This window comes from Mesoplodon mirus (genome assembly GCF_964341445.2).
Source record: "Mesoplodon mirus genome assembly, chromosome: 3".
Taxonomy (NCBI): Eukaryota; Metazoa; Chordata; class Mammalia; order Artiodactyla; family Ziphiidae; genus Mesoplodon; species Mesoplodon mirus.
Genome location: NC_138978.1, coordinates 120,219,457 through 120,230,209, shown reverse-complemented (window position 1 = coordinate 120,230,209; position 10,753 = coordinate 120,219,457).

Below are 10,753 nucleotides of genomic sequence, written 5' to 3'. Positions count from 1 at the left end.
AGTTCTAGCTCCGATGGGCTAAGAAACAGTACCTCTGGGGTGATTCCTGACTCAAGAGGAAACAGAAACCTCTCTGAAGAAAGGCCATCAGGTACAGGTCCCACCCCCTGTCTCCACAAGGGCCTTCTGGTCTAGTTCCCTGGAGGAGCCTGGTGGGGAAGAAGGGCACCCTGCCCCTACCACTGCTTGTCTTGCACCAGAGCCTCAGGAGTCAGATCCCAAGTTACACTGCCATCTCCCTTGCTGCAGCCTGCAGAGCCCACAGCCAGGGCTGGCTTCCTGGGCATGTGACCTGCGCAGTCACGCAGGTCCCCACGCTCAGTCTAATGCCCAGCTGCTGCCGTCTTGAAAGTCTTGATCTTGTTCCAGGAGCTCCACACTTTCATTTCGCACTGGGCCCTGCAAATGATGTAGCAGGTCCTGCCCAAAATATCAAGAATGCTCAGAGCTGACAGGGTCCCACCCCCTCACTGTACAAAGCAGGAAACCAAGGCCAGGGAGGCGAAGTGTCTTGGCTGAGGTTGGAGTCAGGCAGCAGTTCAGGTGGGGTGGTGGTAGGAAGGGGTCAGAGGTTCAGGACCAGGCTGTAGGGGCCGTGCCGTTTCATAGCTCCAATGTGGGAGCTCCCCAACTCCTTTCTCTCCCAGCCCTGGGGCCCAGCCTGGGGACCCCCATGACAACAATGCTGAGTTCAACCCTGACCCCCCAGTGGGGACTCCTCCCCCACGGCCCCTAGACCACACCAAATAGTAGCCCCTTTCTGGCCATCTTTCAGCCCAGGATAGAGATGTAGATGTGGGGATGGAGGTGGGAAGGGAGATGGGGATGTCACTCCCACACTTAGCCCATGCTCACCCCAGGGACTCCGTCTCTTCTGCACCCTGAGCGAGCATGGATACCTCACTGAGGGAGGGGCTCCTGAAGCCAGGAGAGAAGCCACTCCTGGCTTTGCCAGTGACCCAGCTGGTCCAGTTTCCCCCACCACCTCTCTATTCTGGCTTCAGGGACAGCCCCAGAAGGGCACAGTCCTAGGGGAACATCAGCTTCCTGGCTCTCCTTCTTAGCCCCACCTGCCCTGCCCTTCGTTACCCTCTTTTTACAATCACAAGCAAGTCAAATCAACTTATAATTATTAAGTACTTACTGTATCTAAGGCACTAGCGATATCGCCAAACCACTACTCCCCCAGCATCTCCCCCACCTCTTCCCATCCCCACTGTCTCCCAGCCTTCTTTCCGCCCACCCAGCCCAGTCCCCCCTAACCCCTTACCCAGTGCCTCCTAGGTTTCCTCCTTCTGTCTGACTAGTGCTGGAAGACTGAGCTGAGTACTGAACACAATGGCCCGACCCCCTCTCTCTGTCCCCTCCTCAGGGCAGAGCCAGCGCCAGACAATGGCCTGCCCCCTCCTTTCTGAACTGTCAGCTCTCCCGCTCCCTTACCTGGAGCTTGGAGCGGCCTCCGTGTTTCCCTCCCCCTGGAATGCCAGGCTTCCTGTCTCCCAGTGCCTTCGTCCCTGCCACACCCCCACCCCCCATCCCCAACCCCATCCCGCCTCACTCGTCCTCAGTCACCATGGCAACTGCATCTCTAAGTGGGAGGGACTAGAATCTCCCCATATTCTTCCTCCTCCTACCCAGTGTCCCCCTGCGCCCCACCTTCTGCGGCTCCTAGATCCACATGTGTGGAGGAGGCAGGGCTCCGGATGTGGGGGGAGGCAGGAGGGGGCACACTAGCCCCTGGGGGTCCTTGCTCAGCTCCCTTGCCCACCGTCAGGCAGGCACCACAGTGCAGATGTTCCCCAGCTGGGTTCAGGGGGTCAGTTGGGGCCAATTCTCCTTTATGGTCAGTTTCTCTGTGTTTTCCCCATTCTCTCGGGAACTGTGTATAAGTAAGGGGGTCACACCTGGATGCTGGTCCGCCTGACCCCAGGCAAATTTTTGAGTTTGCCAGTGAGGATGCAAATGAACTCACAAATATCTATGCAAAGAAGCCAAGAGACAGGGTCCCTGTCAAGAAGCCTAAGAAGCCCTCTTCTATTAATATTATCCTGGCTTGCATGGCAAGGGCTCCATTGCCAGGTTCAGGTTCTGCCATTTCTTCCTAAGCCACTTTACCAAGAAGATGCCAGAAGCCTTCTTTGGCTAACCCCCTGAGACCTATTAGGAGAAGGTTTGTGCTATAAGAGGAGGGATGGAGGGAAGACTTCAGAAAGGACTTTCCAGAGGTCCAGATGAGATAGGGATAAAAAGAGACAAGACTGAGCTGGATTCTTTCCCATCTGTGAGGCAAGCAGGGGTCTGGGTGGAAGCTTTGGGAGCTGGGCCTGGTGTCCTCTTCCAGCCCTGATCCTGAGCCACTGTTTACCAGAGTTCCCTCCTGTCCCCGCTGGGCCTCAGCTTCTTCACTGGTAAAATGAGGAGTTGAAAAAGCCCCTTCCAGGGGACTTCCCTGGCGGTCCAGTGGTTAAGACTCCATGCTTCCACTGCAGGGGTGTGGATTCGATCCCTGGCAGGGGAATTAAGATCCCACATGCCGTGTGGCCAAAAAAAAAACAAAAAAGAAAAAAGAAATGGAAAACAAAAAGCCCCTTTCAGGTTGGCCTCTCTCCGCCTGTGAGAAGATTGTGAGAAAAGGTACCATGGGACTGGGGAGCAAGAGCCCTGGATCCGGGGCTTCCCTGGTGGTGCAGTGGTTGAGAGTCCGCCTGCCGATGCAGGGGACGCGGGTTCGTGCCCTGGTCTGGGAAGATCCCACATGCCGTGGAGCGGCTAGGCCCGTGAGCCATGGCCGCTGAGCCTGCGCGTCCAGAGCCTGTGCTCCGCAACAGGAGAGGGCACAACAGTGAGAGGCCCGCGTACCGCAAAATAATAATAATAATAAATAAATAAAAAGTTTTTAAAAGCCCTGGATCCCAGGCCTGGATACCTATAACTTGCTGTGTGATCATAGGCAGGGCACTTGCCCTCTCTGATTCACATAGGTAAAACGATGGCTTTCCAGCTTACCTGGGAGCAGCTTGGCTTATCTCTAGACTTATTATTTTTAGGAAGAAGGAAGTGAGTGTGCTGGTGCCGGCCCAGGGCAGAGGGTTTCACAGGCCAAACCTGGTTCCCCTTTAGGTTAGGTCTGGGTTGGGGTGATGGGTGAGCATTTCTGTCCGGGGCAGGGCAAGAAGGGTCTGTGGTGAAAGCAGAAGTGGACTGAGCAGAGCTGCTGCCACTTCCCCCCACTTCCCCCATGTCACTTCCTGACATGCCATCCTCTGTGCCCTCAGCCCGAGGCCCTTGGGAACTCAGAGGGTGCCTACAGGCTCTTCTTCCCTAGGACTGGGACACACGGCAGGAGGGGAAGAAATGATTTGGAATCAAGGTGGCAGGGATTAGAAGAAACTGGGCTAGGGCTGTAACAGGCAGGTTGGACTGCAGAGCGACTTTACACCCGGGGGTGTCCTTGGCCCCCATCTCTTTCCCTTTTAGGGGAATTGGTCACAGTCTCTGTGGCAGAACTGGAAGGGACTACATTTCCATTTCTAAAAAGGGAGTAAAGTAGGGGGAGTCTACAGCCCCCGCCCCCAGCTCCACTTCATTCCAGGTTACCCAGCTGGGCTTCAGGGAACCTCTCCTGGCTTTGACATATGGAAATCAAAACTTGCAGGCAGGAGCTAAGTTGTCTTGACGAGGGAGCAGGGGCTTAGTCTCCGGTGGGGACTGTGGCTGTAGTTAGAAGTTTGCTGGGGTAAGCTGGACTCCCAAGTCCCCTGTGTCTAGTTCACTGGGGTAGAGAAAGAAGGAGAACCTTTCTACAGCCTAATCTCCATTTCTCCTGCTGGGGCACACACAATTCCATTTACTCTGGTTTGCTTAGCCTCAGTTTCCCCATCTGTGGGAAGACGGCGTCAGGGCCCTATGTCTTTAATTGCAGGAAGAGCAGGAAGTGGCTGGATGGAGGTTAGCAAATGAGGGTCCCAGGAAAATAAGATGGGGGAGTGAAGGGTGAGGATACCCAGGCATCCTGCCCCCAGGCTCTGTCCCTCAAGATCCCTGGGGCTACCCTTCCCCCAGTCTGAGGCCGGAGGACCACTCAGAGGGCCCCCTACGTTATCCACTGAAGCTGGCACACAGATATTCCGTGCCCATATGGCTAGGAAACTGACATCCCACGCCACCCCATCCCACCCCAGGGACCACGGTCCCCCTTCCCCACCACTTTCAAGCCTTACCCCCAGCCCAGCAGTGGAGACCCTAACCCAGGCGTCCAAGACTTCCAGCAGAGTCTGTACCGGGCAGGGGGAGGAGCAGAGGCAGGCAGGGCAGAGGGAGGGGTGGGGGCCCTGCCAGCCCCCTCCAGTGCCCCAGTTCCCAGGCAGCTCTTAAAGGGACCAAGGAGAATTAGCTAGGGGCAGCTTAAGGGGGTAGGTGTAGAGGAAAGTAGGTGGTGGGGAGAGGATTAGGTTTGCCAGGGACAGGAGGGCCAGAGTAGGGGGCCTGACACATCCTCTATTCCCCTGGAAACCCCCAGACTCCTCAGTCTAGCCCTTTCTTCCTCCCATACGACCCCCATTTTGGCCACCCAGCTATGACTACCACCTCTTCGAATCCTGGCCCCTATTCCCCTTGGGCCCTTGCCACTTCCTCCCCCCTTCCCCATATTCGTGCCACCTCAGTCTCCGGCGAGAGCTGCCAGCTGGCACTGACTGGTACTAAGCACAGAGAATCAGCCCAAGGATTGTAAGGGACTGAGGCCTGGCCCCAGAGGGGGAGGGGAGGCCAGCACCTCAGAGTCAATTTAGGGTGGGGGAGGGCAGGAGGCATCTTCCCCTCTCAACACCTTCTATGTCTTGTTTCCTTCACCCGTCCCTGGGTAGGGGTCACTGAGGTGCTGGGGAGGCTAAGAGACAAAGGGTCCTGGCTCAGCCCCTCCCTCTCCTACTCCCTGATCAGCTGTCAGGGTGGTGACATAGAAAAGGAAAATGACTTAACCAGTTACTTCTGGCCCTGGAGGGGCAGGGGGCAGCTGAGAGATACATATAAATAGAAGGAAAGAGAAGTGGAAACTGAAAGACAGCAATGAGCCAGCAGAAAACCTCAGTTCTCATATCACTGCTCTGCTCAAAAATCCCCCTGGCTCCCCACTGCCCGTGGAATTAATTTCAAACTCCCTGACTGGTGTTCTAGACCTCCTCTCATCCCTTCAGCCTGGGAAGGCCCCGCCCAGTCCACTTGGACCCTGCCTTTCCTCAAGTTTCAGTTTAGACTCTATGCCCTACCTGAGATGGTATTTCTCCTCATTTCTACCTGATAGAAATCTTCCATGCCCTCCCCACAAAAGGACCCCTTCCTCTGTAAAGCCCTCCTGGGTCCTCCCACAGTATTCTGAGTTGCCACAGTGTTTTCTGGGAATCAGGAGTCCTGGGTTCCACCAGCAGTGAGCTAGGTGACTTCAGGTAAACCTCTCTTCTCTCTGGGTCTCAGCTGCCTCACTTAAAAGGGGAATACTAATAGTCTGCCCCCTATCGTTTTGGAAGTAATTTGGCTAAAGGTCTCAGGTTCTGCAAAAGCGTTCACACTGCGTCTATTTCTGAGTCTATGCATTTACAAATACTTATAAATCACCTACTATATTGTCAGACACTGCACTAGGTACTGGGGATTCAAATAGACAAAAACACCTATTCTCAGGTGTGTGTATTCCAGTATGGAAGACAGAAAATGAACACAGATACAAACAAAATATGTCCAGTGATGATAAGTGCCCTGGAGAAAAACAAACCAGGGAAGGTGGCTCAGAATGAGGAGGAGGATGCTATTTTATTAAATTTGGTCAGGGAAGGCTTTATTAGGTGGTGACATTTGAATAGAGACCTGAAGAAAGTGAGGGAAAAAGCAAGCAGATATTTGATGGGAAAAGTGGTCCAGGCAGAGGGAACCACTACTGCAAATGTCTTGAGGCAGTCGTGTGCTTGGTGTGTTCTAGGAATTACATGGGCAGTCACTGCAGCTTAAGTGGAGTAAGCACGAGGGAGAGCCGCGAGAGGCGAGCTGGAGGGGTCGTCATGCCTGGCTTTGCATGCCATTTAGAGGACTTTGGCTTTTACACTGAGTGCTTTGGGAAGGCTCTGGAGGGTTCTGAGCAGAGGAGTGACCCAACTATTAAAGGACCACTCCGCTGCTGTGTGGAGAATAAAGTGTATGGAGCAAGGGCAGGAAACTAATGCCATAACCCAGACAAGAGATGGTGGTGGTGATGAGAATGAACTGGATTCCAGATACATCTTAAAGATGGAGTTGGCAAGATTTACTAATGGATTGAACGTGGGGTATGAGAGGACAAGAGGAGTTAAAGACAAACTCCAGGGTTTTTGGCCTGAGCAACTGGAAAGAAGAGTGGTCGTTGGCTGAGGTGGAGAAGATTATAGGCAGAGCAGATTAGAGTGGAGTGGAGGTGTAGAAATCAGCATATCGGTTCTGGACATGTTAACTTTGAGAGCCATTAGACTGTCAAGTGGGTATTCAGGTCTGGAGTTCAGGGCAAAGGAATGAGCTAAAGGTATAAACTTGAGAGTCACCAATATATGGATGGTATTTAAAGCCATGCACCTGGAGGAAGTCTCTCAGGGCCTAAGTGTAGACAGAGGAGAGAAGAATTGAGCCCTGGGTCACTCCATCCATCAGAGGTCAGGGAGAAGAGGAAGATTCAGCAATGTCAGCTGAGCAGCGACAAACAAAGTCAAGGGAGATGAAGACTGAGAAGTGGCAGCTGGGTTAGCAACGTGCAGGTCATGGGGACCTTGCAGAAGCAGTCTTTTGGGAATGAAGGAGGAAGCAGATCAGCAGCTGAGAGTGAAGAGGGGAAGTCTGAAGAGAGAGGACAGGTATGAAATAGTCATCTGGAGAAAAGGGATGACTGATCTAGGGACAGGAGTAGCAGGGGAGGGAGTCCCAGGGGTGCGTGGTCATGAATTTAAAGACCAGTCAGCAGGGGAATCATCAGAATTCCATCCGAAGAAACTACCTGAAATATTTAAAGACAAGACATTCACTGCAGCATTATTTACAATCATAAAATTGAGAATTAATCTAAATGTCCAGAGGGGGTGGTTAAATGAAGTGTTGTATATTCATTCAGCCATTAAAAATGGCTGCAAGGGCTTCCCTGGTGGCGCAGTGGTTGAGAGTCCGCCTGCCGATGCAGGGGACACGGGTTCGTGCCCCGGTCCGGGAAGATCCCACATGCCGCGAAGCGGCTGGGCCCGTGAGCCATGGCCGCTGAGCCTGCGCGTCCGGAGCCTGTGCTCCGCAACGGGAGAGGCCACAACAGTGAGAGGCCTGCGTACAGCAAAAAAAAAAAAAAAAAAAAAAAAAAAATGGCTGCAAAACACAATATATTTGCAAAACATATGACTTAATAGCTATAGATAGATAAAATTGAGAGGAAAAGCTTTCTCCCTTATCTTTTTTTTTTTTGCAGTACGCGGGCCTCTCACTGTTGTGGCCTCTCCCGTTGCGGAGCACAGGCTCCGGACGCGCAGGCTCAGGGTCATGGCTCACGGGCCCAGCTGCTCCGCGGCATGTGGGATCTTCCCAGACGGGGGCACGAACCCGTGTCCCCTGCATCGGCAGGCGGACTCTCAACCACTGCGCCACCAGAGAAGCCCCATTTCTCCCTTATCTTAAGAATCAATATGAAAAAGATAATCTTGCCAATAGAAAGATGAGCAAAAGGGATAGAAACGTGTTATTCACACCAGAAGAAATGCAAAAAACCAATATATGTGGATGGAGAAAAGGTTTCAATGTCTCTTCAAATAAATGCAATTTGAAACACTAATGAAGTATAATTGTTTTCCTAACAAGATGGCAAAGATTAAAACGGACAAAAATCCTGGTGTTGGGAAGAGTTTGGGAAAAAGCGGGCTCTGCTGCAGGTGAGAATGGTAATGACCCAGTTTCTCTGGATGACACTTGACAATATTATCAACGGCCTTTATAATATGTATACCTTTGTCTCAGCTAGTCCCCTTCTTGGAATTTACTTCTTGGAAATGCCCAGAGATGTGTGCAAAGATGTCTGTTCCAGGACACATTATTTACAAGAGCCAGGAGAAAATTGTAAATATATGTATATATTTGAAAATTGAAAAAAAAAATGCTTGAAGGCCTTCCCCCATAGTGTTCATAGTGTTTACCCCTGAGTAGTGGCAGCACAGATGATTATAATTTTTTTCTTTCTCTTGTTCTACCCTCTCTGTAATGGCCAAGTATTACTTACATGATAGGAAAAGAGTCAATGTTATTATTATTGTTTTTAATAAATTTACTTATTTTATTTATTTATTTTTGGCTGTGTTGTGTCTTCGTTGCTGCATGCAGGCTTTCTCTAGCTATGGCGAGCAGGGGCTACTCTTCGTTGCAGTGTGCAGGCTTCTCCTTGCAGTGGCTTCTCTCAGTGGCTTCTCTTGCTGCACAGCATGGGCTCTAGGTGCGCGGGCTTCAGTAGTTGTGGCACGAGGGCTCAGTAGTTGTCGCTCTTGGGCTCTAGAGCTTAGGCTCAGTAGTTGTGGGGCATGGGTTTAGTTGCTCCGTGGCATGCGGGATCTTCCCCGACCAGGGCTTGAACCCATGTGCCCTGCATTGGCAGGTGGATTGTTAACCATTGCGCCACCAGGGAAGTGAGAAGTGGCAGCTGGGTTAGCAACGTGCCGGTCATGGGGATAAGTCAATATTATTTTGAAATAACATTGGAAAGTGCTTATGCATGTTAACTGAGAAAAGCAGAATCAAAGTTTAAACCACGGCGAGACCTTAACTATATAAACTATCAATAAATATATGTTCAGGAAAAAAAAATCTGGAAGGAAATCCACCCGGGGTTGCCTCTGGGTGATTGAAAGGGATGACTTCTTTTTTCTTCTTTGTAATTACCTGTGTTTTCCGTTTTACTACAGAGTATGTGTTACATGTTATTAACAGCAACAAAATTCTTAATAGTCATTTGTGGTTCGCTGAGTGTCATGTGAAGTAACCACGTGTGCGACGCACCCGCTGGGCTGAGTCGTAGCTACCAATTCGACTGCATGGTCGGCTTGCCGCAGCTTTTGCGGACTTGCCTTATCGCTCTGTCCTCCTCAAGAGCCGGGACCTTGCCGGCTGGTCCTGGTGCTTCCCAGCCCACAGTGCCCACGTAGCCTTCTATGTTCAGAGTCCGCGCCATCCATCGGGGTCCGGCTGGGCTGGAGAGGAACCAACGGCGTGCGTGGGGCTCTGGCGCCCCCACGTGTCCAGCCCAGGAAGTCCTCATTTAGAAGAGACACCACATAACAAAAAACAAAAAAACAAAAAATAGAAGAGACACCAGACTCCAATGATGCCCAAGACCCCATACCCACTTGGGACCCCTGAGGTCTTCGCCTGGGACTGAGAAAGGGTTTCCTTCTTCGAAGCTGCCCACCTCAGAAAGGGACCGCTTCCTCAAGCCCACGCCCCATCCTCTCAGCATCACCTTCCCAGAGACACCTGGTTTCAGCCCATGGGGAACCAGAACTTTCCAGCAGGACTTAAGAGGCTTTTCTCCTCTCATTCATTTTGCTTTCTCCAATTCGTTTTCCCACAAACCCAGACATGCTCTTTTTCTCACAGACTTTTTTTTTTTTTTGGCTGCGTTGGGTCTTCGTTGCTGCATGCGGGCTTTCTTTAGTTGCATTGAGCGGGCAGGGGCTACTCTTCCTTGCGGTGCGTGAGCTTCTCATTGCGGTGGCTTCTCTTGCTGTATTGCGGTGGCTTCTCTTGCTGTGGAGCACGGGCTCTAGGTGCGTGGGCTCAGTAGTTGTGGCACGCGGGCTCTAGAGTGCAAGCTCAGTAGTTGTGGCGCATGGGCTTCATTGCTCCGCGGCATGTGGGATCTTCCCAGACCAGGGCTTGAACCCGCGTCTCCTACATTGGCAGGCTGCGCCACCAGGGAAGCCCCTTCTCACTGACTTTTGACTGCAGGCTCAACTCCTCTGTCCCAGGGAATATAAACTTATATTTTATCATCACTATTTTCTTTTCAGAGGGGGAGCATAGTGTCACAGAAGTAGGGGTCTACAGCCAGGACCCTGGGCTCTCTGCCATCTACTAGCTGTGTGGTCTTGTCGAGTTAACTCTGAGTCCCCATTTCCAGGGGCAAAGGGGACAATAACCACCTGTCAAGACAGTATGAGGGTCAAATGAAATAGCGCAGAGATGCTTTGGAATTTATAAAGGGCCAGAGAAAGTTTGGTTCCTATAGCTCATTTTCCCTGTTTGGGGCCCTTTCCCTCAGTCTGGGCTCCTCATTCCCCCAGATGATAGGCTCCCTCTCTGAGGCTCCTACTCCGCCTGACACGTCCCTTTGTCCACAGCAGTCCACGTTTTCTGGCTCCCAGTGGAATGTAAGGTCCCTGAGGACACTGAACACACTGTCTTGTCCATTTCCCCGTCCCTGAGCTGAGCATGGAGTGTGGCGCAGAGGGACATTAACTGCTTGTTTGCAAAGTCAGTCCTTCCCCTTTCCTGCTGCTCTCACTGGCTTCTATTCCCTCCTCCCCATCTGTCCTTGCCCCAGGTCCTGAGATGTCACCACCCTCAGACTGGGTCCATATCATCATATGTCTCAGTATTCACACTGAGTTCAGGGTGCAGCACAAAGAAGGTGCTCGCTAAGTGCTGGCTGGTTGAAGAGAGCTTGGAAGGAAATGCTCTCCTTCAGGCCTCTGCTTCTCTGAGGGACTTATGG